The sequence below is a fragment of the Giraffa tippelskirchi genome, chromosome 9 (genome assembly GCF_054371585.1).
Source record: "Giraffa tippelskirchi isolate mGirTip1 chromosome 9, T2T-mGirTip1v1.2.pri, whole genome shotgun sequence".
NCBI lineage: Eukaryota > Metazoa > Chordata > Mammalia > Artiodactyla > Giraffidae > Giraffa > Giraffa tippelskirchi.
Window position 1 is genome coordinate 103,981,115 of NC_137283.1, and position 25,504 is coordinate 104,006,618.

Below are 25,504 nucleotides of genomic sequence, written 5' to 3' on the forward strand. Positions count from 1 at the left end.
GCTTGAACTATAAGATGCGAAATAATTTTCTCATCAGTGTATCTCCCTTGCATTGAGGAAGTGACTTCATGTGAGTTATTATGCAAGACACTCATCAGCAAATACTATCTGAGCGCTAACTATGTGCTAGGCATTGGGCCAGGTGCTGACGATTAAGCTTCAAACAAAATGGAATCTCCGCCCTCCTGGGAGTGGCTAGTGTGAGATTCAGAACAAAAAATAGCCAAGAACAACACCATATGATAAATAAGATAAAAGGAGAGCATATAGCCTCTGGGAATACCAAGGAGGGGCACATAACCTGTACTGAGGGACTGGGAAAGGCTTCTTGGACAAGGAGGAGATAAAATGAAGGATAAACAGGAGTTGAGGAAAAACTGGGGACTAGGCTTAGAAGATAGTGTGACAGGCTGAGGAATGAGCACAAGCCAAGACTCGAAAATGAGAGGGAGCATTTGAGGTAGGGAAGATCTTTAGGTGGACTAGAAAGGTAGAGTTGGGGCTAGCGTGACAGGCATGAGATAGCATAGGCATTTGTAAACCAAACTAAGGAATTTTGCTGTATCTCCGAGAATGAGATTTATTGAAAGATTTTTAGGCACAGGGTGACATGATCAAATTTATATTTTAGAAAGATCACTCTGGTTTCAGCTTTAAATGACCTGGAGGACTTAAAACCACACATCTGTGGAGAGACCAGTTAGAACAGGACTTCAGTAGTGTGACTGATGGGCTTCCCCGATGGCTCAGCAGATAAAGAATCCACCTGCAATGCAGGAAACACAGGAGATGTCCTTTTGATCCCTGGGTTGGGAAGATCCCTTGGAGGAGGAAAATGGCAACCCATTTCAGTATTCTTGCCTGAAAAATCCCATGGACAGAGAAGCCTGGCGGACTATGGTCCAAAGGGTCACAAAGAGTTGGACACAACTGAACACAGTGTGATGTGAGTGATGCTGTTGCCTGATTGAGCCTAAGGACCAGATGGTTGTTTAGATGCTATGTTGTGTCTGACTCTTGTGATCCCATGGACAGTAGCCTGCCAGGCTCCTCTGTCCATGGGATTTTCTAGGCAAGAATACTGGAGTGGCTTGCTATTTCCTTCTCCAGGGGATCTTCCCAACCCAGGAATCAAACCCAGGACTTCTGCATTGCAGGCAGATTCTTTACCAACTGAGCTATGAGGGAAGCCCAAGGACCAGAAGGTAGAGGTATATGGAGGAAGTAAATACGACAGCTGTTGACAACTGGTGGTTAGGTAGGGCACAAGGTCTGGTTTAGGTAACTGGCTTGGTGATGATGCCATTTTCAGAGATCAGAAACAGGAGTGAGAGCAGGTTAGAAGTGGGAAGTTGAGGAATGTGTTTTGGTCATACAGGGTTTGAGGTGCCCTGCGAAGATGTTCAGTAGTCCACTTGATTATATAGGGTCCAGTGCTCAGAGGAGAGAGCTGGTCTGCAGATAAATTGGCAGTCACCAGCTTGTAGCTGGTAATAGAAAATGTTACCTGGAGTGATTTCTAAGGGCAGCAAATAGGCACAATGCCGAGGAGTACCCGCAACTGAGAGATAAACCCCAGGCAGGAACCCACAGAGGAGACTGAGATAGCAAAGCCAAGGAGTGCTGATTCTACAGAATCATGACTCTAAGGAAAACCAAGATGAAACTAAACACAGGCCCAGTTCTTAATACATTTTAATATAAGAAATCAGGAAAGGTCAAGAAATGTTAGGAACTGGGGCTAATGAAAATGAAAAAATACTTTTGCTTTAATATCTATAGGGGGGAAAGTGGGGAGAGAGAGAGAAAGAGTGTGTGTGTGTGTGTTGTTGTTCGGGATTCAGAGAAGGAAATGGGGAATGTGGGAAATATTGTCAGCAGATATTACTTGTGTTCCTTTAACTCAGTCATATGTGGAATGTTTATTCCCTTAACATATATTTAGAGCCTACATATAGAGCAGTTTTCCTAGAGCAGTGGATGATACATAAGAAGTATGAGTTATATCTGCTCCCTGAATCTTGTGATCTTATGAGGGATGCAACACCTGTATCATAACATCAGTAGTGGAGGCAGCATATGATGAGTACCAGGGGCTTATTTAGAAAATAAGGTCTGTAAGAATATGGAAGAGGGAGATATTAATTTTCACCATGTGTGTGGAACAAAAAGACAAGACACAGGGCCAGGCATCTAATGTTTGAACTGACAAAAATTTTTACAGGTTTTGAATTGTTAGAAAACTACCTGCAAGGAAGATAAGCTCCTAGATTTATTCTCCTCCATGTCCCTTTCTGAACTCACCAGGGTTAATGCTCCATTTTTTCAGAAGTGCCTCTGGCTTCTGAAAGCAACATTCATCAGGGGGAGGAACAATTAGTCTTTGTCTCTCATTAGCAATAGAATCAACAGCTCAGGGAGGAAAAGCTAGCAGTAAATTTTCAGTCACCCCTTCAACCCCCTAGGTTGTTCTGAGAAATTCCCAAATATCTTGTAGAAAGAACATGCAATATACTTAGCAACAAGTTCCTCCTTGCCCTGAAATATGCCAGAAACATATACTTTGAAAGCTCATGGAAAATACAGAGAGCTTGTGGGTTTTGTTACTTGGCAACTGAGATCTGAGCTGTTAAAATAAGAAATTTACATTATTTTACAATTTTAAAAATGCAATCCATGTTATTTTCCTTTCTAGAAGGGGAAAAGTGATGTAGAGTCAATATCCTATTGTTTCAAAATCCACTTTTGTTGGATTGACTTTCCTGTGATTATATCCTTGTCATCCAACTTAGATACCTCCTAGGCTGGTGGTTTCCAGGTAAAGCTCAAGTCTGGCTAGAATTCCTAGAAATGCCATGGGAAAACCAAGTCAATATTCAGAGAATGAGGATCATTTTATCAGAGAAGTAGGAATGCTCTCTTACATGTTGTGTTGGTGGGAGAGGACACTGAAGAGACAGAGATCAGAGTTATCATCCTGAGATTATAGGGGAGACTCTTGCATCTGCTCCCCTACTGGGAGTTACACCTTCCTTCTTGCTGCCCAGTCCCACCTCTCTTACTGCTGCCCTTACACTTTGAGGTTGTCCTTGACTCCATGACCAACAGAGGACAGAGCATCAGTGTGGCGCCCATACTTCCAAAATCACACCTTTAAACTAGTTATCCAACAAGAGTAAATGAATGATGAGGAAAATGGACAAAATATTTGACATAATTTCTTGGAGAAAATGAAATGGAGGATGCCTTTCTATATGGATTCTATATGCCTTTCTATATGGATTCTATATGGATTCAACTTGGTTGAATGCCCAACTTTGGGTCACCTGAAATTCTGCTGCTGCTGCTGCTAAGTTGCTTCAGTTGTGTCCGACTCTGTGCGACCCCATAGACGGCAGCCCACCAGGCTCCCCCGTCCCTGGGATTCTCCAGGCAAGAACACTGGAGTGGGTTGCCATTTCCTTCTCCAGTGCATGAAAGGGAAAAGTGAAAGTGAAGTTGCTCAGTCGTGTCCGACTCTTAGCGACCCCATGGACTGTAGCCTACCAGGCTCCTCCGTCCATGAGATTTTCCAGGCACGAGTACTGGAGTGGGGTGCCATTGCCTTCTCCGACCTGAAACTCTAAGATGTATTAAATATATTGAGCACTTCTGAATTCAAGGGTGCATCTTACTACATCTCTTCTCCCATCCAGTGTTGTAATGAAAGTTTTGGTATTGTTGAAGAAGAGATCCTGCAATCAGATTGCACATCAGTGAGTCAATAAGAGGGGAACTCCTGGGGAAAAATATTCTCTTTTTAAGCTGGAGTTACAGCTAATCACAACCTGGTTCTCTGGCAGGGGTAATTCTTTTGAGTTTAGAAAATGGAGAAGCTAAGTAATGATACTGAGATTTTGGTGTTAAATATTTCACAAGGAAATGGTCTATTCTGCCTTTACCGAGAACATCATAGAAAGCATTTTGTTCTGTATTACTTTATAACAATACTATAGTAAATTCATGTGGATGTACTTTTACAATATTGACACATAGGCTAAAATATAAGCTTTGTTATTATTTTCACTGATATAGCCCCAACTACCCAGAAGAGTTTCTGGTACATAATAGATTGGCAATAAATATTTGTTGAATAAATGGATTCCGAGTATATGATGTATACAAAGTATAAAATTGAGTATTTTTTCTAATATTTCATGGAATTAAATTCTCACTCGAATGGACTGTATTTCTAGACAAAAGTCTCAGATTATGGCCTTTGTAAATCACAAATTCTGAAATATTAGGTAATTTTTTTTTTGTCTGTTAACTGAAAGAAGTTTAACCATGTTCAATGAAATGTTATCTTTTCATTCTAAAAGCCAATAAATCTATGAATGTAGGTGATTTCTCAAGCAGTTTTCACTTATAACATTGCATGATTTTTATAAAAACATACCCACTAGTTCTACTTGACACATATTTTATACCTTCGGAGAATGCTTTGGGAAATTCTAATTGAACAGTGCCAACTCATGTTTGGTGGGTGTCCAGGTCATCACCACATATTGAAGAAATATTATTGACCTCTGAAGACTTTAGCTAACTATCTGCTCAGACAATCAATTAATGTGAACATACTGTTCATTAATCATCTTCCAAGCATTGTACTGGTGCTGTTGCATTGAGCATACAGTTGAGAAGACAGACAAAAACCAGTAACTAATAATCACAGGTTGTAAAAAATTACCATCACAAAAAGAAATGGGGCCAAAGTAGAAGGTGAGCTATTTTGATAGGGAGATCAGGGAAGGCCTTTCTGAAAAGGTCTCATCTGACAGATGAGAATGGTCAGCCATATTCAGGAGGAAGGGGCAAGCATTTCAGGCAGAGAATACAGTATAAGCAAGTGAATCACACATTTAGAGCTTCTTGTATTTTCAGATAGAATGATATGACACCCAAGATTTGCTTTAAAATAGTTGAAGGGGAGGCTGCGGAAAGGGAGTATGTAGATAGAGAGCATTGGCCATATAGGGATGACCGTTGACACTAGGTAACTGGTACATAAAGATTTATTATCCTATGCTCTCTTCTTGGGTATGTTTGTAGTGTTTGACAATAAGATTTTTTTGTACTTCTTTTGTTTGTAGGTTGAGCTATCATCTCATTTTGTTAGTTTCGGAAATAGGACCCTCTTTCATCATTCACTGTTTTTAAGAATATTGGAACCACAGGTCTGAAGAGAGTCATGTTAGAAATGTTTGACAGGAGGAGTTCAGTCACTTCTCTGGCCCTTAGTATAGACCAATCTCTGTTCCAGAGGAGAAAGATTTTCACGTATTTTCATGAAGCGAGAGAAAAATAATACTTAAGAAAGTATGACCAAATTCAGCTGTTAAAATTCAAGTTTTGGGAAGATAATTTACATGAAATAAAGTTCACATATTTTAAATACACAGGTTGATGACACTGTGGAACTGTATCCTGATCCAAGTATAGAACACCTCGACTTCTCCAGAAAGTTCCCCTTTACCTTCGTGCTCATGTCTACCCTTCCTCACTTTAGAAAACTGCTGATTTGATTTTTATTATTATCTATTTATTTTGGTTGTTCTATAATTTCATAGACTGTAACCATATACCATGACTTTGTGCCATCTCCTTTCACTCAGCGTACTGTCTGTGTGATTCATTCCTGCAGTCATGTGTAACAGTCATTCATTCTTATTGAGTAGGATACTCCATTATATGGCTTTACCACAATTTATCCACTTGCTGTGGACATCAGGTTGACTCCAGGTTCGGACTACTGTGAACAACACTTGTGTACAAGTCTTTTGTGTGCATATATGATTTCATTTCTCTTGAGTAGATATTTAAGAATGGAATTTCTGGGTCAAATAGTAAGTGCATTTTTAACCTTGTAAGAAACTTCCAAACTGTTCTTCGAGGTTGTTGCATCATTTTAACACTCTTACCAGCAATGTATGAGAATTCCTTTGCTCCCCATCTTTGGCAATATTTCATCTCGCCAGTCTTTGATTTTAGCCACTCTAATGGATATGAAATAATGTCACATAGTGGTTTTAATTTACATTGCCCAAATGACTAAGATTGAACATCTTTTCATGTGCTTATTGGATATTCATATATATTTTTGTGAATATATATGAATCTCAGATATTCATATATACTGAAGCCTATTGACCTTTATGATAAGCAGCATTATTTGTCTTTTATTCAGGTGAAAAGTGCTCTTCATATTCTGGATATACTCCATTAGCAGTTATATGTGTAGCAAATATTTTCTCAATCTGCCTCATTGCTTTCTTGATGTTTTCTTTTAAGGAGAACAGGAGGATTTAATTCTAATTAAATCCAATTTAATTGATTTTATTTTTAGTGCTATTTCTGGCCTAACTAAAATGTCTTTGCCTACCCACAAGGCCATCAAACATGTTTGGGTTTATTTCTGAACTCTCAGTGTTATTTCATCATCTTAATTGCTGTAGCTTCATACTGAGTCTTAAAATTAAGTAGTGTAAGTTCTTCAATTCGGTTTGTCTTTTACAAAATAATTTTTTTTCCTTAGATCCTTTGCATTTCCACGCACATGTTTAGAATCAGCTTGTCATTTTCTTAAAAAAAAAAAAAAAACTTTCTGGGGATTTTGGTTGGGATTACATCACATTGATAAATTTGGTAAGATAATACTGAGTTTTTCAATCCATGATCATGGTATATATTTCCATTATTTAATTCTTTAAAAATGTCCCTGGCAATACTTATTGCTTTCTGCATAAAGATCATGAACGGCTTTTGTTAAATTTTTATTTCTGTTTTATGTCATTTGATCCCACTGTACATGGTATTCTTTTAAAATCTTATTTTCCCCCTATTTTTGTTTCTCAATTTAATTTTTTAAAATTTATTTTTAATTGGAGGATAATTGCTTTACAATATTGATTTAGTTTTTAGAAGGTCATTTCTAGCTTTATTATTTTGAGATGAATATATTTGCAAGCTTAACAAACCATGACACTAGATTTTTCATGAATTATTTCTCACAAAAACATTATTAAATTTACTCATTTTATAGCAAAAAACTGAGATACCATGAGGTAAAATAATTTAAACAAGCTGTTCAATGCACACAATCCTTCTCAGTCTTTCACCAGGCCTCTCTTAGATGGAAGAGAGTTGGATGGATAGATGTCACTGTGTTCCTGTATTCTGGAAATGGGAAGCTTTCTCCTTTATACTGATAATGTCCCTAGAAGGGAACAAAACTTGAGGATGACTGGAGGAAAAAGGAGCAAGAGCATTATCGTGATTGTCCAGAGGATGCATACTAAGTATGCTCCATTGTGTTTTTTTACAACAGTCACCTTACACAGAGCCCACCTGGGGAGTCATTGTTCTTCCCCAGAAAGATCCTGATTCTCTGGGCTTAAGTCTGAGCATGTGAGTTTCTAGTTGAGTAAGTTTATTTATTTATTTTTTTGAGTTGACCAACTATTTCTATATGGGCTTCCCAGGTGGCTCAGGGGTATTGAATTCGCAGAAGATGCGGCTTCAGTCCCTGGTTTGGGAAGATCCCCTGGAGCAGGAAATGGCAATTGACTCCAGTATTCTTGCCTGGAAAATCCCATGGACAGAGGAGCCTGGCAGGCTACAGTCCTTGGGGTTTTGAAGAGTCAGACATGGTTTAGTGACTAAACAACAACAAAACTAGTTCTATAGGGGACTTAGAGTGATTTTCATTTTCTTCTCTAAAGTTAAGATGGTACATTTTCCTGCTTTGATGCTTTGTAGAACTTTTTTCAGGGATCAAATGTTAAGGCTCACAAAAAACCTTTGTAAACAGCAAGGGTTTAGCAGAATGTCAAATATCAAATCTTTAAAAATGGAGCCCTTTTTTAATGTCTAGGCAGATAAATTTAATTACTAGTGACAACTGATTGTTGCTGTTGTTGTTTTTAAATTTGGTACAGGAAGACATGACAGAACAGGGCCTTAACATACATTGAATAAATAAGCATTATTATCATCCCTTTCAAATAAGAAACTGAAGTTCAGAGAAATCAACTTGCTCTAGGTTATTCCGTGTCTGATGTTAAAACTTTGCCTCATCTACAGAGCAAATAGTCTAATTGAGAAACTGAGTGTTGGAAATGAGTGTGCAAGGGTAGCATAAAGATACTTGAATAGGGGATGCAAGACAGTTTAGAACTCAGCTGAGGGCCACTTGGTTTGCTCCCTACTTGTCTTTGTATCACCATCCCTCGGCACCACATCCATTTAGAGTCTCAAAGGGTCAAGGCAGTCTAAACTCTTTAACACAGCTGGAATCACACATCCCAGATTATTGTTGAGGTGTTTGCATAGATTTCAGTTTATTTACAGTGTCTGTACTGAAATTTATCTTTGGAAGTTGCAGTCAAATAATGTTTCTTAAGTCTCTCAATGTACTAGACTGGTAGTAAATGCTGGGTAGGAAGTCCATGATATAGCCACTAACCTCCAAAAGCCTTTTCTCTAGATATGGGCACAAGACATATCCTAGGCAGATAATTCCCAGCAATATATAGGTAGTGCTTTAGGATACATAGAATATTATGCTCCAGGATACAGAGGGAGTTGAGACATGAGGGGGATTCTACGGGTAGGTGGAATCTCACTTGGGCTTTGAATCGGAAGAAAACAGGGAAGATGTATCTCCTGATAGGGAATGTGAGGGGATTGGGAGTGTATGTTCTCTGCTCAAAGAACCTGAGGAAATGCATGTGGTTGGAGACGTGCCTATTGTGTGGTGGTTAAGCACAGGGCTGGAGGGAGTCTACCTACATCTTAATGGCCACCAGTGACTGTCTTTGAGGTTCTGAATATCTTTAGTTTATTCATCTCCTATGGGCTTGGGTGTACACACACACATACTTTCTCATCTGTGAAGTAATGGCAATGATAGTGTTTATCTCCCAGTGTTATAGCGAGGATTCAGGGAAACAGGGCATGAAAGCACTTAGCACGCTGCCTGATACAAAACAAACACTGATGAAAATGATAGCTGTTTTCATTACTTGGATGCCAAACTAAAGCAGAATTTTGCTTGGCTTCTGTCCATCACCTTCCAAACTTATTTGCATTTGTAACCATGAGAAAGCTAGGGCTGCCATAACAAGATAACATAGACTAGGTGACTTAAACAGCAGAAATTAATTTTCTTACAGTTTTAGACCCTAGAAGCTCAGGATCAAGATATTGGCAAGTTTAGTTTCTCCTAAGGCCCTTCCCTTGGCATGTAGATAGTCACCTTCTCGCTGTGTCCTCGCATGGTCTTTTCTCTCTACACAAACCTAGTGACTCTGCCTCTTCTTATAAGGTCACTTGTCCGATTGGATTAGGGTCCACTCATATGACCTCATTTAACCACAGTTGCTTTGTTAAAGGCCCTTTCTCCAAAGACAGCCACATTCTGAGGTACTAGGGGTTAAGGCTTCAGCATACAAATTTGGAGGGGGCGGGGACAAAATTCAGTGCCTCACTGTTACCGTTCTACTTCTCTGCTTTCATAGTGTTATGTTTTCTTGTCAAGGTTAATCCTTCTACATGGCCTCCATCCCATCAGGTATTGCCTCCTTCTTTTCCAGTGGCTTGATATTTGGGGCTTCATATCATATCTCCTTTTGCTATTCATTTATTTATTTACTTATTTTTTGAAAAAGAGATGGATAACTATAAATCTTTTTGCCTTGCATATATACTATTTACTTTCTCCTTAGTTAAATTGAGAAAATGTTATTTGTTTTAAGATTTTTATACTGGGCAGGTTAGGTAGTAGCAAGTGACATACAAGGTGTGTGTGGGTGCACATTTATGTATGTGTAGGTGGGTGCATTTGGCAGTTGGCATGAAAATTTGGAAATCCTAATTCATATTTGGACAAACAATTTAAAAAATGCTTGCTCTTCAATTTAAAAAAGTATCAAAAATGGGAAACGCATCTAAAGAAAAAAGCAATCATTAAAATATAAATGCTGGGGAAGATTGCTTGTCTGTATTCAAAAGGCAGATCATTGCTTTTAAATAGAACAGAAAAGGGTAATGAATATTTCAAAGGGAATGTCAAATAAATGGGCACAAATGTATAATTTACAGCTCCAACATGGAAGAACAATTTAGAGTTTTCCTAGCAACAGGCACTCTGATGAACAGTCAAGGGTGCAGAGCTGCTGAAGCCTCTGCTCTCTCAGCTCCCCTCCAATCTCACCGAATTCCTGCTATTTCAGACACGCTGTAGACATGGTGTTAACTTAAATGGTACCCAGGAAAAAAAAAGCGCATGCTATGTGTGGAGAAAAGCCCAAGTTCTTCCTCTTTTTATGAGCTGCCAAATCTTGCTGCTGGTGTTTACATTAAGAGAGAAATGTGATATTAATATTTAGCTCACTCTGCAGAAATATGCATTTAAATGGGGGCAATTTCAGCACGCAGACTCCAGAGGAAGATCTTTGTCTCTCTCTGTCTCTCACACACGCACACGCACACATGCATGGAGAATGTTTTCTGGCTCCCATGGCTAAGAACTATCAATTAAATGTGGAGCATAACACATGGCCAGCAGAAGGAGGGGACCCAGCAGAATGACAATGATTACAGCCACAGAGTAGGCCCGGCATGCAGGAGAGCTCTGTGAACCCTGCTGGAGATGGAGGTCCCACATGCACAGCTGCAACATCAAAGAATCCTGGTGACCTAGATTCAGCTATAGATCAGGGACTGCTTTGGCCTGTGTGGCCACCACTAGGCCAGCAGCCTGCTCACAGTTTCACGGGGTTGCCTGGCAAACAGCGCTGACCCATTTCACCATGACAACCCAGGCTGCTCTGCTAAAGGCCAGTGCACAGGGTAACACTTGCTGCTGGCATTTTAAAGATTTCAAAATTAAGTTTACTCAGAGTTTTTGAAAAACACATTTAGAAAACCCAACCAAAGCTGACATTCTTTGACGGTGGTGGTAGAGATGGAGAAATGTGAGAAAGTTGCTGTTAGTCTTTTCCATGTTCTAAACTGTCGGCAAAGCTATCCATTTTATGTTTTACTCAGCCAATAGCATTGTAATAAATATGTCTCCAACCAAAGTGAATTTATAAACAGAGAATAAGTAGGTGAAAAAGCTAAGGGATTAACTTCCATGGCCATATATATCCTGGTCTATTAAAATAGAATATATAGAAACTAATAATTTTAAATCTCCTGATAAATAAATGGAAGTATTTAAATGTGGATTTATTATAGCTTTAGCTCAATCTTGAACTGCACAGAATTGAGTTTCATTGGAGAACTAAAATAGTATGCCCCACAGGGGGGAAAAAATGGGTCTGTGCTTTGGTAAATTCCATTTAGTAAGTGCAATTTAGGAAAATCATGGCCTGGTTTGTGCATGTGATTGCATTGAAATGCAACCTCTGCTTTTTTTTTTTTTTTTTGACAAAAACCATAGCACAGAATTGAAAGCATTTTCAGGTCTTTATATTGAAATCCATGCACCATTCTCAGCACTGCGTTTTTGGTTGTTGTTAAAATTAGCTCGGGAGATTAAACCTCAGAACTTTCTCAGTGATCTTGGTTGTTCCCTATGCAGAGAAAACAAAATCAAAACAGGCCCAAGAATTGTTTCATATGATGCCAAATCTATTAGTGACTGATCCTATCCATGAGCCATGTAGGTTTTAACTTGAGGATGATAGTCATACAAAGCCTTGACTTTGAAGGAGGGGAAGGGGAAGTGTAGCCATAGCTTGGCATTGGAGAATCAATCCAATACCATTTATGGAGACATGGAAATAAAACTATAGAGTATCTTTGTAAAATAAATGAGCCATTCACTCATTATAAACAAAGATGTTACGAACTTTTCCTCATTCTCTCACTCAGAATTTTCCTTCAATGCTGAAAAAGGTTTCCTTTTCTCTTGCAAGAGTTCAGTCTACTTTCCAGATCCCTACTGTCTCAGAGTCCTCCAGGAGCAGTCTTCATCCTATGTGAAAGAATTGACTTCTTGTTGGAAAAGCATCTAACCGTTTGCAATCATGCCACGCTTTATCCCAAGGTCCCCTGTCATCCAAGGGTTTGTTGAGTTAACTGAGCATCTAATACATTGTTGCAAACTAGATCAGAAGTTAGAAAGCAAATGCTGTTTGAGGACAATAGTGGCTGTGGAATCAATCATTCAACTTTAAAGGACAATTAAAGAAGAAAATTAGTTATCCAACATACCAGAAAGATATTACTCATGGGCAAAAATAGAGTTGTAAGTAGGATAATCATACGTTATAGCTTGCATGTCATCCTGATATAACTAGAAATGGTGGCCTTTTTGTATCCTCATTTGAATGATAAATTACATGGTCTTCCCAATAGTTTTTCAGTGCTTCCTTTAGTGTATTTCTACAGTTTAGTTTGCTGTCTTTTGTTGTTTTTGTTTAGTTGCTAAGTCATGTCCGATTCTTTGTGACCCCATGAACTGTAGCCCACCAGGCTCCTCTGTCTTTGGGATTTGCCAGGCAAAGAATACTGGAGTGGGTTGCCATTTCCTTCTCCAGAAGATCTTTCTGACCCTGGGATCAAACACACATTTGCTGCATTCCAGTGGATTCTTTACCACTAAGCCACTAGGGAAGACTTCCTGTCTACAACTATGATTTTATCGGGAAGAGGGTTATCTTTAAAGCCTAAGGTCACCACCTCTTGGCAGAAGTTCCACCACTTTCACATGATACATTTGGTCATGATCTTGTATCCAGGAGTGACCATAACCTCCACTGAGAAGTGAGAAGATTCAGATTAGTGTCTTGCTCTCTCTAAGATAATCCTCTATATACCCTACTCTCCTCAATTACACACATCCATTTAACCTTCCCACCTTCATGGTTCTTGCTCATTCATCTCTCCTGTTCCTTTTCCAAGGCCTTACATTCTCAGATTCTCCACTAGCACCCATCTGCAAATAATTGATAAGAGCTTTAAAAGCTTTGCTTTTTGGAGGGTTAGTTGAAATTGTAAGAGGAAAGACTTGAAAGACAGAAAGCTTCCTTGGTGGAATTTTGGCATTCATCCTTAAAATCATACTGCTCAGACAACTTCTCGTTTACTTTTACATCTAAGTCATCAAAGTCAGTGAAGCCGATAGACAGGTGATCAGCAGGACTCCCCAGTGTAAATGATCTGAAACATTTAGGTAGAAAACAGCCTTCTCCTATCAAATACTTTCACTTCTTGGGCTATGAAGCCATGTTATATGTTTCTGAAAATGGCATTTATGAGAAAGCAAACATAGATCCAGAATGTGTTTATTATTTCATACTTGGAAGACAGGAAATATTTGAGATCAGTGTAATGTAATGACAGGATTTTTGATATAAAAGAACAATGTATGCATGCCATATTTAAGTCACTTCCTTAATTAAATTGGCATACAGCTAGTAATCTAATTGTGTGGTAATTACTTTTTATTGTGTGAGGGGAAAAGTCTTATGATATAAATACATTCTGGTGAATTGTTTCCCATAGAACAATTTTAGAAAAATATAGGGTAGAATATTTCATTAGATCATTCAAAATCCTTCTAATGTCTGTGATATTATTTCCCTTCCACCTTTCAGTCACTGATTTATTAGCTTTTATGGTTTCCCTTGCCCCAAGGTATTTAAGAACTAGTGAAAACATTATCTTTGCAAATGCTTTCAGACATCCAGCTCAGAATTTCTGCACAGTGTTAATGGAATTCATTATGTAGACATGCACTCTCTTGTAGACTGAATCATCACTGTGAATTGACCATGGGTTCATTTATGCTTTAACTACAAGCATCATTTAATGATGCAAATGACTGGTCCATTTCTGAAATACTGGAGCATCCATCAATAGTAAAGATTCATTTGCCCTGACTGGCAAAAACTATGGTATTAGGTTGAGAATATTTTATTCCTAATGCAAGTAGGATACATATGAGGATTTGGTCCTGGTATCATCTTCCCCTTGGAATTTTCATAAGAAATGGCTTATATAATGATTTGTTCACAGTCTGTGGTAGTTATCTTATTGACAGAATGATTTTCCATTCTTTAAAAAAAAATCATGGTGTTTCTTGTTTTTTTCCTTAAAGCTCTATTTTTATTGATATTATTAATTCAGCGAGCATCCTATCAGTAACATCGTTCTCTTTCAACATGACATTTTTCCAGATATTGGCCATGCAAGATATGACTTCTGCCCTCCTCTGGGTTGCAGTCTGGTGGGAGGGTTAATACTTATACAGGAAGTATTCCTGGCAGTGAAGACAGGCTATATGAATACACGATGAAGACTGTATGCTCCAGAAACGTGATATAGAAGGTATTCTAGCTGTAGTGGAAATAATATTTGAAGCTAAAGTGTGTAGACTTTATTTTGGTAAAGATTGGAAAACAGTGCTGGGTTAAGAAGCCACAGCATAAGTAACAATATGGGCACTAGAAGGGCATTCTGTGATCAGAAAAGAGTCTTTAAAAAGTTGCATTTAAAGCTCAACCTTGTAATAGAGCTGAAAACTGGAAGAATAGTTGGGAGCCAGATATTAAGGCTAAGTGGTTTGGTCTAAATTCTAGGCAGTGAAGAGAGAGTGAGATTTTATGTAGGAGCTTGGTGACTTCTCTGTGCTTTAAGAAAATGATTAAGGGCAGTTTGCATGATGAACCACAGGAGGGAAGAAGGTCAGTTGGGAAATTATTGCAACATTCAAGGTGTGATGTGATAAGAGTTGGAAAGGAGGTAGTAGCAATATGAATAAAAGGAAGAGAAGATATGGAATGTGGGAGTGTTATTTTATTTCCCTGGGGAATTGAGTTTGTGTTGATTAGTAAAGCAATAAAATCAGTTATGTTTCTGCTAAGACTTCAAAAAATGTGCAAGTTATTTTGCCCATGATTTACTTATGAAACAAATTCAGTCAGTGATTTAAAAGACATTAATCAAATGATAGGTAATGATTATCATCTTAAGTCCAATATGCTTCCTATCACAACCTTCCACTCCCACACTCTGCAAGAGCACGGGCGCATTATGCACATTACCTGTTCAACCTTCCCCCATCCCTCTAAGACTGGTGAAGCATTTCTGTTTGAAGATGGAGAAACTACAGCACAGAAATTTTAAGTATACAGGAAGGCACAAAGGCAATATTCCCACTAAACCAATTTTCTTTAGCAAGAGACAGATTAGGATGGCTTTAAGTGGCAGTTAGTTAACAGTGAAATGATTTGAGCAGGTCAAATTTTTGATGAAATGTCTATTAATTAAGGTTAAGTATATATGGAGGACTGGGATTTGTCTTCTAACAAGGAACCGTCCTTAATGCCCTAAAGCTGGCGTGGATAATTTAGGATGTTTAGGACAATGACATTGGACTGTTGTCTTCAATCCTCTGAAATAATTTTTATCTTCTTAGTCAAATTTACAGGAAAAAAGGCTTGTTAATACTTGACATTGCCTTGAGTAGGTTCCAGTCAACTAGCTGCCTACGTGGGACTAGGCTATGTAGGGATTTTCCTTGGCTCGTCAATGGGAGGAGACAATCATGAAATCAGATAGAACATAAACTGTAGTGGAAGGCAAATTTTGAAAGCATTACTGAATATACATCCCAGTAAATTACACTAGGAAGCAATGATTTAATTGAACCAATTACTATGGAAATACACTGCTTATACATTGTGTATTTGTGTATCTATCTGGGTATATAAAACTTCTGATTTTGCATATGTATATGATGAAGTAGGAACAGGGAGAGAGAAGGAAAAGGAGAGATTTTACCCAAAAGTGGAATTTTCTGAGTATTTATGCTTAAATTATCTTTTCCTTAAACTACTTAAAGACCTATCCTTCACTGTTTGAAATAGAACTCATCCTTTTAAAGTTTTATTTTATTGTTCATTTTTATTTGTACAGAGTTGCCCATTAAGGTTGTATTCTTCTGTGCTATGACTTTTATCCCAAATGACAGAATTACTGGGCTTTAGGGGAAGACATAGGGGAAGAAGGAAAAAAAAAGAAATGTTTATACCTCCTCATTTTGACATGGCTCCTTCAGAAATCTGATACTAAATATCTCCCTGCATCTGGGGGAGGGAAGAAAGAGGCCATACAGGCACTCTGTACATAATGTTGAAATAAAACCCTCTATTGTCCACCAAGACAATAGAACTAGTCTATAATAATGTAGTACAAGTAGAGCAGAAACTACACAAACCAGCAATGCAATCTTTGTTCCAGTGTAATCTTCCATATCAACCATCGACCATCCCCAGAGCTAAGAGAAAGGCCTTTCTCCTATTTCCCATACATAACTCACCACCCCTCCTCTCTCTCTCCTTGCTGTGTAGGAAGCAGTGTAATAAGGCTCCCTTTGGGAATGGCTAAACATGTTTGACAACATAGGAACTGTCCTAAATAGTGGCCAAAGTCTCCAACTAAGCCCAAATGCTTTGTATGGATAAACAAAGTAGTTAGCTTCATTGTCTGTTACAGAGTCTGCAGGTGTTTACTTTGGTGGGAAGAAAAGTAGAAATACGGAGAAGTATGATGATCCAGGGGTGCTCACAATCAAAGCACTCCTTGGGAAGATAGCATTTCAACTTTTATCTAGAAAGACAATATCTTTCTATAGGAGTATGGGGCGAAGACACAAACATGCCTAAAACAAAATATCCAAGAACGCTGGGAGGAAGGCAGAGCCCTGAACACACTGAAGCTGACACAGAATCAACTGTTCACTAATAGTTCACTACTCCCTGGCCCTCTGCGAGGTAGAGGTACTGGGTGGCTCACACGAATGAATAAGATTAGTGTGCTGCCCTCCGCATGGAGCTTTCATTCATAGTGGGCATTCGACCCAAACACACAGATAGGTATCAAATAAATTGTTGTTATTGTTCAGTCGCTCAGTCATGTCAGGCTCTTTTGTGACCCCATGGACTGTAGCTCACCAGGCTCCTCTTTCCAAGGGATTCCTTAGGCAAGGATACTGGAGCATGTTGCCATTTCCTACTCCAGGGTATCTTTCTGACCCAAAGATCAAACCCATGTCTCTTACATCTCCTGCATTGGCAGGAGGGTTCTTTACCACTGAGCCACCAGGAAAGCCCCGTCAGATAAATATCTCCTAGTATTTTTCCTGGGCCTAGCCACATTTGAGCCCCTAAAATTGCTTGAGTTTGTCTGTAACTAGTCTTGCTGAAACCCATGACTTCAAGTTATATGCCAGAGTCAAAAACAATTAATTCCCAAAACATGTCATGCCTTTTTACAACCATAAAATTAATCTTTTGTTTAAGAGAAAATTCAATCTGTTAAAAATGTTTCATGAATGAAAGAAGCTAGTCCGTAAAGATAAGACCAGACCGTTAAGAATTGTGAAAGCAATCACAATAGGATGGTTGCATATTCAAAACAAATTGAAAGGACTCTGGAAGAAACTTGTTTATGCTGTTATCTTTGCTTTATTGTAGAACAAAAGGCATAGAAAGGCTCACCAAGTTCATAACCTCTTGACAACCTACCCTCCTCATGCTGGGAAAGACTGGTCCCACATCTTTTAAGTGCACTTTTCATTTTGGTACATGTCTCAAGGGTCTGTCACATAGAGACGTTCAATACTCCATAAAAGGTGGAAGGGATATACTAGTGAATAAAAACAAGGACCCTAAAAAAAAAAAAAAAAAAACAAGGACCCTGATCTCATAAACTTTATCATCAATAGTGAAGGCATTGAAGACATACAATATATGAATATATATTTATATATATGTGTGTGTGTGTGTGTGTGTGTATTTGATGAGAAGAATGTTGAAAAATCCAGGATATATGGAGATATTTATGGAATTGTTAAATTGTTGAGTGGCTGTTTTATATAGAGTTATCAGGGAAAGCCTCTTTAGTCAAGGGACATTTAGCTGAAACCTGAATGATGTGAGGGAACATGCTAGGTAGATATCTGGGAACAGTAGCTCTAGACAGAATAAACAGCAGATGCAAGGGCCATGGGACAGGAGGCTCTAGTGTTTTAATGCTCTGCAGTCACTGTGCCTATAAGAAGCAGAGGGAGGCAGAGAGTGGGAAGAGATGTGATCAGAGAGATGAAGAGGGTGAGTAGATAGATTATGAATGGGTCTTTTAGGCAACATTAAGGAGTTTGAATCTTATTCCGAATGAGATGGGTAATTTTTCCAGAGTGTAAAATGAAGCTGAGAGGAGGACATCCATACTTCGAAAATAATCTTGAACAAAGATCATTTTGTTTACACCAAGGAAGTTCGGGTTAGGTCTGCAAAATAATATTTGGATTTTAAGGCATTTAATCATTGGAAAAATTAATCAAAAAACAATAATAAACCTCATTCCCTAGAGATATTTAGGAAAGGCTTGTGTTTATTTGACATAAACTACCATCTAGAAAACAGGATCAATGTGCTTTTCCCTCTCCTAGCTATTGAAGCTAATTCACAGTCAATTTGATTAACCACATAATCAAACAGATTTAGTAATTAAGACCACAGGAAAACTGGAATGCATTCAGCTCTTCAGCCTATTGTTTTTCATCAGTAGGTACTTCCCAGGGGAAGTATCCATTTGACTGTCTCTAGAACGCTGGTTCTGCTTTATTTAGACCATGAACAACATCAGTAGATCTTCAGTTATTTATTCTAAAAAAACAAAAATTGTTTTTGAGATAATACCACGAGGGGCTGGACGTGATGGCAACTTGGGATAATGTGCAATTTAATACCAAATTGATATTTTAAAAATATTAGCCCAATACTCATCATAGTGAGAATGCAGAGAAATGAATTGTCTTTTATTAAATGTTATATACAAACCTGGTTCTTACCAGTTACCTTTCACTGTTCAATAAGAACATTCTGCTAAAAACAATTAGGTAAAGCTTTTCTTTTTCTGTGTTTTTTTTTCTCCTTTCATCTGTGGTTTTTCCTTTTTAAAAAAAAAAAAAAAATCTGTTTTTATTTATTTGGCTGCTCCAGGTCGTAGTTTTGGCAAGAGCGATCTTTAGTTGCAGCATTCAGGAACTTAGTCCCCTGACCAGGGATTGAACTCAGGCCCCCTGCTTTGGGAGCCTGGAGTCTTAGCCTGTGGACCACCAGGAAAGTCTTTCTTCTGCACTTTTTCAAAGCTTCAATTTGTTGATGGCATGGTGAAATGTTTAATATTTAGATAATAAAGCATTCCCATAAAGAGCACCATGCTGAACAATTTTTAATGTCAGAATTCAGCTCTCTCTGATCTTCCATTGAAAACCACCATGCAATTTCTCCAAGATACTCAACTACAAGAGTTTTACCCTAGTAAGGGACATTTCCTTTTCTTTTTTCCTCTCAAAGGCAATGAGAATGGGATCAGTGCACATCTCAGCCCACGCTAGGTCCCAAGCATGGATCCAGATCAACCAATTTGGTAACAAAATGAAGGATCTCCCTCAGTTCAGTTCAGTCACTCAGTCACGTCCAACTCTTTGTGACCCCATGGACTGCAGCACACCAGGCTTTCCTGTCCATCACCTGGAGCTTACAACTCATGTCCATCGAGTTGGTGATGCCATCTAACCATCTCATCCTCTGTTGTCCCCTTCTCCTCCTGTCTTCAATCTTTCCTAGCATCAGGGTCTCTTCTAATCAGTCAGTTCTTTGCATCAGGTGGCCAAAGTATTGGAGTTTCAGCTCCAGCATCAGTCCTTCCAATGAATATTCAGGACTGATTTCCTTTAGGATTGACTGGTTAGATCTCCTTGCAGTCCAAGGGACTCTCAAGAGTCTTCTCCAATACCACAGTTCAAAAGCATCAATTCTTTGGTGCTCAGCTTCCTTTATAGTCTAACTCTCACATCCATACATGACCACTGGAAAAACCATAGCCTTGACTAGATGGACCTTTGTTGGCAAAGTAATGTCTCTGCTTTTTAATATGCTGTCTAGGTTGGTCACAGTTTTGCTTCCAAGGAACAAGCGTCTTTTAATTTTATGGCTGCAGTCACTATCTGCAGTGATTTTGGAGCCCAAAAAATAAAGTCTCTCAGTGTTTCTACTGTTTCCTCATCTATTTGCCATGAAGTGGTGGGACTGGATGCCATGATCTTAGTTTTCTGAATGTTGAGCTTTAAGCCAACTTTTTCACTGTCTTCTTTCACTTTCCTCAAGAGGCTCTTTCATTCTTCTTTGCTGTCTGCACCATAAGGGTGGTGTCATCTGCATATCTGAGGTTATTGATATTTCTCCTGGCAATCTTGATTCCAGCTGTGCTTCATCCAGCCTGGTATTTCACATGATGTACTCTGCATATACGTTAAATAAGCAGGATGACAATATACAGCCTTGACATACTCCTTTCCCGATTTGGAACCATATATTCATTCAAGATGGTGGAGTAGAAGGACATGCGTTTATCTTTTCCTGTGAGAACTCCAAAATTACAACTCGCTGCTGAACAACTGTTGACAGGGAAATGTTGGATCCCACCAAAAAAAGATTCCCCACATCCAAGGGCAAAGGAGAATCCTCAGCAAGATGGTAGGAGGGGTGAAATCATGTTTAGAATCAAATCCCATACCTGCCAGAGATGCTCGGAGGGCTCAAAAAAACCTTGTGTGCACCAGGACCCAGAGACCCCACAGAGACTGAGCCAGAACTGTGTTTGAGTGTCTCCTGCGGAGGTGCAGGTCAGCAGTGGCCTGCCGCAGGGGCAGGGGCTCTGGGTGCAGCAGACCTGGTTATGACATAAACCCTCTTAGAGGAGGTCGCCGTTAGCCCCACCACAGAGTTGCCAGAACTTACACAGGATTGGGGAAACAGACTCTTGGAGGGCACAAACAAAGCCTTGTATGTACCAGGACCCAGGAGAAAGGAGCAGTGATCCCACAGGAGACTGACCCAGACTTGCCTGTGAGTGTCCAGGAGTCTCCAGTGGAGGCGTGGATCTGGGGTGGCCTGCTGCAGGGTCAGGGGCACTGAGTGCAGCAGTGTATGCAGGGGACCTATTGAAGGAGGTCACCATTATCTTCATTACCCCCACCATAGTTTGGTCTCAGGTCAAACAACAGGGAGGGAACACAGCCCCACCCATCAACAGAAAATTGGATTAAAGATTTACTGAGCATGGCACCGCCCATCAGAAACATACCCAGTTTCCCCCTCAGTCTCTCCCAAGAGGAAGCTTCCATAAGCCTCTTATCCTTATCCATCAGAGAGCAGACAAAATGAAAAGCACAATCACAGAAAACTAACCAAACTGATCGCATGGACCCACAGCCTTGTCTAACTCAATGAAACTATGAGCCATGCAGTGTGGGATCTCCCTAGACAGCCTCTAATGTCTTTTCAAGGTCATGGCCCTCAACTGCCTTTACCTATCACTACTTCCCAGAGGAACCACATCTCTCATCCTTTCCCCAGACTTTATTTCCCCAACTCAGCTTTCTAACACATTGTCTGTCACATGTGGAAGTGGGGTAGGATAGCATGGAAGAGAAGGGAAGAAGCCCCTTAGACTGTTTTCTGAAATCATTTTCTCTGAAAGTTCTGTCCAAACAGTAATATTTGCAGTGGGAGCATCTAGAGTTACCGTTTGGAGAGCAGAAGTCAGCATTGTAGCTCTGAGCGGAATTGCCATGATGCTCCTGCTGAGGTCCAAGCCTTATGAAGAGGAGGGAGGTTGGAAGGGACTGGCTCCTCTGAAAAGCACATTTCCTGTTAATAGCAGCTTCCTCATACTGAGTGCCTATAAGGAGTTATTTAATTTAATCAGCCTAATCTTTCTATGATGTAGCTATTATTATCTCTATTTTACATGTTAGGAAATTGAGATGTGGGAGGCTTAAATAATTTATCTAAGGTCACACAGTTAGTAGAAGAACAGGCAGTCAAACCAAGGCTCTTTGTGTTCACAGTTTGTATCCTTTCCACTCTATGAACTGCTTCTTGGTTCAGACTTCTCTGGGGGAAATGGTAGAATAATTCAGTAGTCCAGTGATTCCAGGCTTCGAGGCACAGAGAGTAACCTTTCCACTGTATGTGCAATTGGGATGCTATGAATGTGGGTAGGTCCACGTGTGGCAAAAAAGAGAGGACTGATTATTCCTTCCCTGCGCCCCAAGAAGCTCTATGCTAGTCCATCCCACCCCAGTGGCATTGCGAGGCAGTGTTGGTGACCTTCCTGTAGTGACACAGATACAGTAAACACAGACCTGAGGGGAGCCTGGTTGACAGGTTAACTCCTCTGTGACTCAGCCCCTTACTCGTTACATAAACTCAGAAGCCCAAACAAGCCCTCAGTCCTCACACATCATGGCACCAGGGAGATAACCCCACCTGAATCTGGAATCCCACCTTCTTGAGAGGAAGCTGATTAGCGCAGCACATTCCCAGTACCTGACCAAGGCCACACAGAGGGGAAAATAACCATTCTTCCCTCAGCAGATGAAACCTGAGCCTTGTATTTCACTCTGCTGATCACCAAGTAAGCAGGCTCTTTTATGCTAGCATCTGTGAGGGCTACTTCCCACACTGCCTTCTTCCTCCCTGCCTGCCTGCCTGCTCTCACCAAAATATCAGCAGCATCACAGGGCCGCCTTAGCCCTAGAGGAGCCCCGCTATCCTGGGGCCTGTGCCGTGTTCCACAGAGGCCCTGGCTTAGGGACTTCTATTTCCTCCTAGGGCCAAACCACCCCTTTGGTGTGCAATATCCATGAGCTGCTTTGGCAACTGCAGAGTCTCTGTCAGTGGTCTCTGTAGAATTTTCCTGGATTCCAGAGTTTCCTACCCCTGCTGGTTCATGGTTAATTCACTGGCAGCACTGACTGCTTGAGAATAACTCTTGGTTTTCTTCAGGGTTCTTCCTTGCTCAACACAGGCCAGTTCATGAAGCAGTTCACACACACTGGTGCCAGATTTATAAAGTGTGAATTGAATTCTGCCCTTGGCCTTCTCTGCCCAATTCCCCCAACTTTCCTATTGTAGCTTCTCTTAAAACACAGCCACATTTCCTTTCTAAAGCCCTAGGAAATCCTGCCAGATTAACAAATGAGGGGAGGGAGAAGGATGATTTCTTATGCATTTTCATATGTAAGCTATAAACAGTCCCTGTTCTTTGCAATCTTACAGAGTGCCTGTGAACCAGGGTAGTTATCATGCTCCAGGTTTTCTAAGAGGAAAAACAGAGACCATTCCTTTTTTTTTTCTACTGCCAACAACCAAACCAAAACAAAAAAACAAACCCAAATGAAGTGAATTGGAAATGAAGTCCAAGAAGCAGAGGCCTTCTGTCTTTGAGCTCAACACTTGGTGATTTGCTTGATTATACTTCCCTCGGCCTCTCTCTCAAATCTCAGAGGCGCAGACTCATTACCCCATTAGGATTTGGCTGGGGAGCCTGAAGGGACAACGAGAACAGAGACGAATCTGGTTAGGCTGCCAGAGCTAACAACCTCTTGTGTGCAATAAAACCAGACAGCATTTTTGATGGACCACATTCTCATTGCATTTGAACAGCCTTGGAAAGCTTCCATGGCTGCTGATTTCAAATAAGAAAACATGCCATAGGGAAGCAGGGCAAAGACGTGTCCTCCAGGCTCGCCTCTATGTGGACCCAGGGTAAGCCTCCAGTTGGAGGGGCACAAGCCATATGCTGAAATACTTAAAAGTTATGGTTCAAGCTTGAAAACTCTTTCGATAAAATGTAAAATATGCTCTACTCTCCTTCTGTGATAAATATGTTTTTATTGATAATCTAGTGGCTGGGTTCAAATTTTAATTTCTCTGACTCCTTGGAGTTTTATTCTGGATCACAGTGGTCAGGGAGAGCTGGCCTCTTAGTACCCAACACACTGTCCTTGGTCCCAGGTCTATGCCTTTCTCTTCACATTCTGGCTCCAGATTGCAATGTGTGTGGCCTCTCAAACTCCAGCTGGACCCTCTACCTCATGTGTCCAAGTCCTACCTACACTCCCACCATCAGTTCCCCCAGGGCCGTTCCTTGGCCTAGAGATGTGCCCGGTTTGCACTCAGGTGCACAGACCCAGGAAAGAGGCTTCATACAGTTCCTGGAAATTGACTCTGGCTGGTTGGAAAGGGAATTCCAGGGTCCTGGGAAACTAAAGTATGGTTGAGGGTGTGTGTCGGGGTTGGGGGGAATATCTTTTTGGCCCCATGAACTCTTCATCCCATTAAGAGAGCTGCCGTTAAAAGATGAGGTTGGACACAATTGTAAGATATAGGGCACAGACCAGTTGGCCCTGTCACTTGGATTTATGGATCGTGCGTATAACATAGGTCCTTTATAGGAGGATGTTTCCCTTAGAAAGTGAATTCTTGCTACCATGACCACTACAATACAGCAGATGGAGACTCATCAAAATAATGTGCTCTTAGCTTCATAAACTGGATTGGAATGAGTGTATAGCTGTGATGGTTCTCCATTATGGATGCATAGTGATATCACTCAGGGAAGATTTCTATGACCCCACACATAAAGATTCTGATTTAATTTGGTTTAGGGTGGAGTCCAGGCACATGTGTTTATTTTTTTAATCTTTTTCTAAAAATTGAAGTATAGTTATACTCCATTTATAGTTATAAAAATATATTCTGTATTTCTTGTAACATTTTATACAGAGTAGTTTGTACTTCTTCAGTCTGTTCAGTTCAGTCATTCAGTCATGTCTGATTCTTTGCAGCCCCATAGACTGCAGCATGCCAGGCTTCCCTGTTCATCACCAACTCCTGGAGCTTACTCAAACTCATGTCCATAGAGTTGGTGATATCATCCAACCATCTCATCCTCTGTAGTCCCCTTCTCCTCCTGCCTTCAATCTTTCCCAGCATCAGGGTCTTTTCCAATGAGTCAGTTCTTCCCATCAAGTGGCCAAAGTGTTGGAGTTTCAGCTTCAGCATCAGTCCTTCCAATGAATATTCAGGACTGGTTTCCTTTAGGATGGACTGGTTGGATCTTCTTGCAGTGCAAGGGACTCTCAAGAGTCTTCTCTAACACCACAGTTCAAAAGCATTAATTCTTCAGCACTCAGCTTTCTTTATAGCCCAACTCTCACACCCATACATGACTACTGGAAAAACCATACCTTTGACTAGATGGACCTTCGTTGGCAAAGTAATGTCTCTGCTTTTTAATATGCTGTCTAGGTTGGTCACAGTTTTGCTTCCAAGGAACAAGCGTCTTTTAATTTTATGGCTGCAGTCACCATCAGCAGTGATTTTGGAGCCCAAAAAATAAAGTCTCTCACTGTTTCTACTGTTTCCTCATCTATTTGCCATGAAGTGATGGGACAGGATGCCATGATCTTAGTTTTCTGAATGTTGAGGTTTAAGCCAACTTTTTCACTGTCTTCTTTCACTTTCTTCAAGAGGCTCTTTTGTTCTTCTTTGCTTTCTGCCATAAGGGTGGTGTCATCTGCATATCTGAGGTT

General features: G+C 40.1%; 1 long non-coding RNA gene across 1 annotated transcript in view; it reads right to left on the minus strand.

The window, feature by feature from the left end:
• LOC145520865 (uncharacterized) overlaps positions 1 to 21,758 on the minus strand; it is a 28,310-nt gene extending 6,552 nt beyond the window's left edge. Inside the window, exon 1 of the long non-coding RNA XR_014064854.1 lies at positions 21,649 to 21,758. This is a non-coding gene — a long non-coding RNA (uncharacterized LOC145520865). The remainder of the gene's footprint in view (positions 1 to 21,648) is intronic.
• Between the last annotated feature and the right edge of the window lie 3,746 nt (positions 21,759 to 25,504).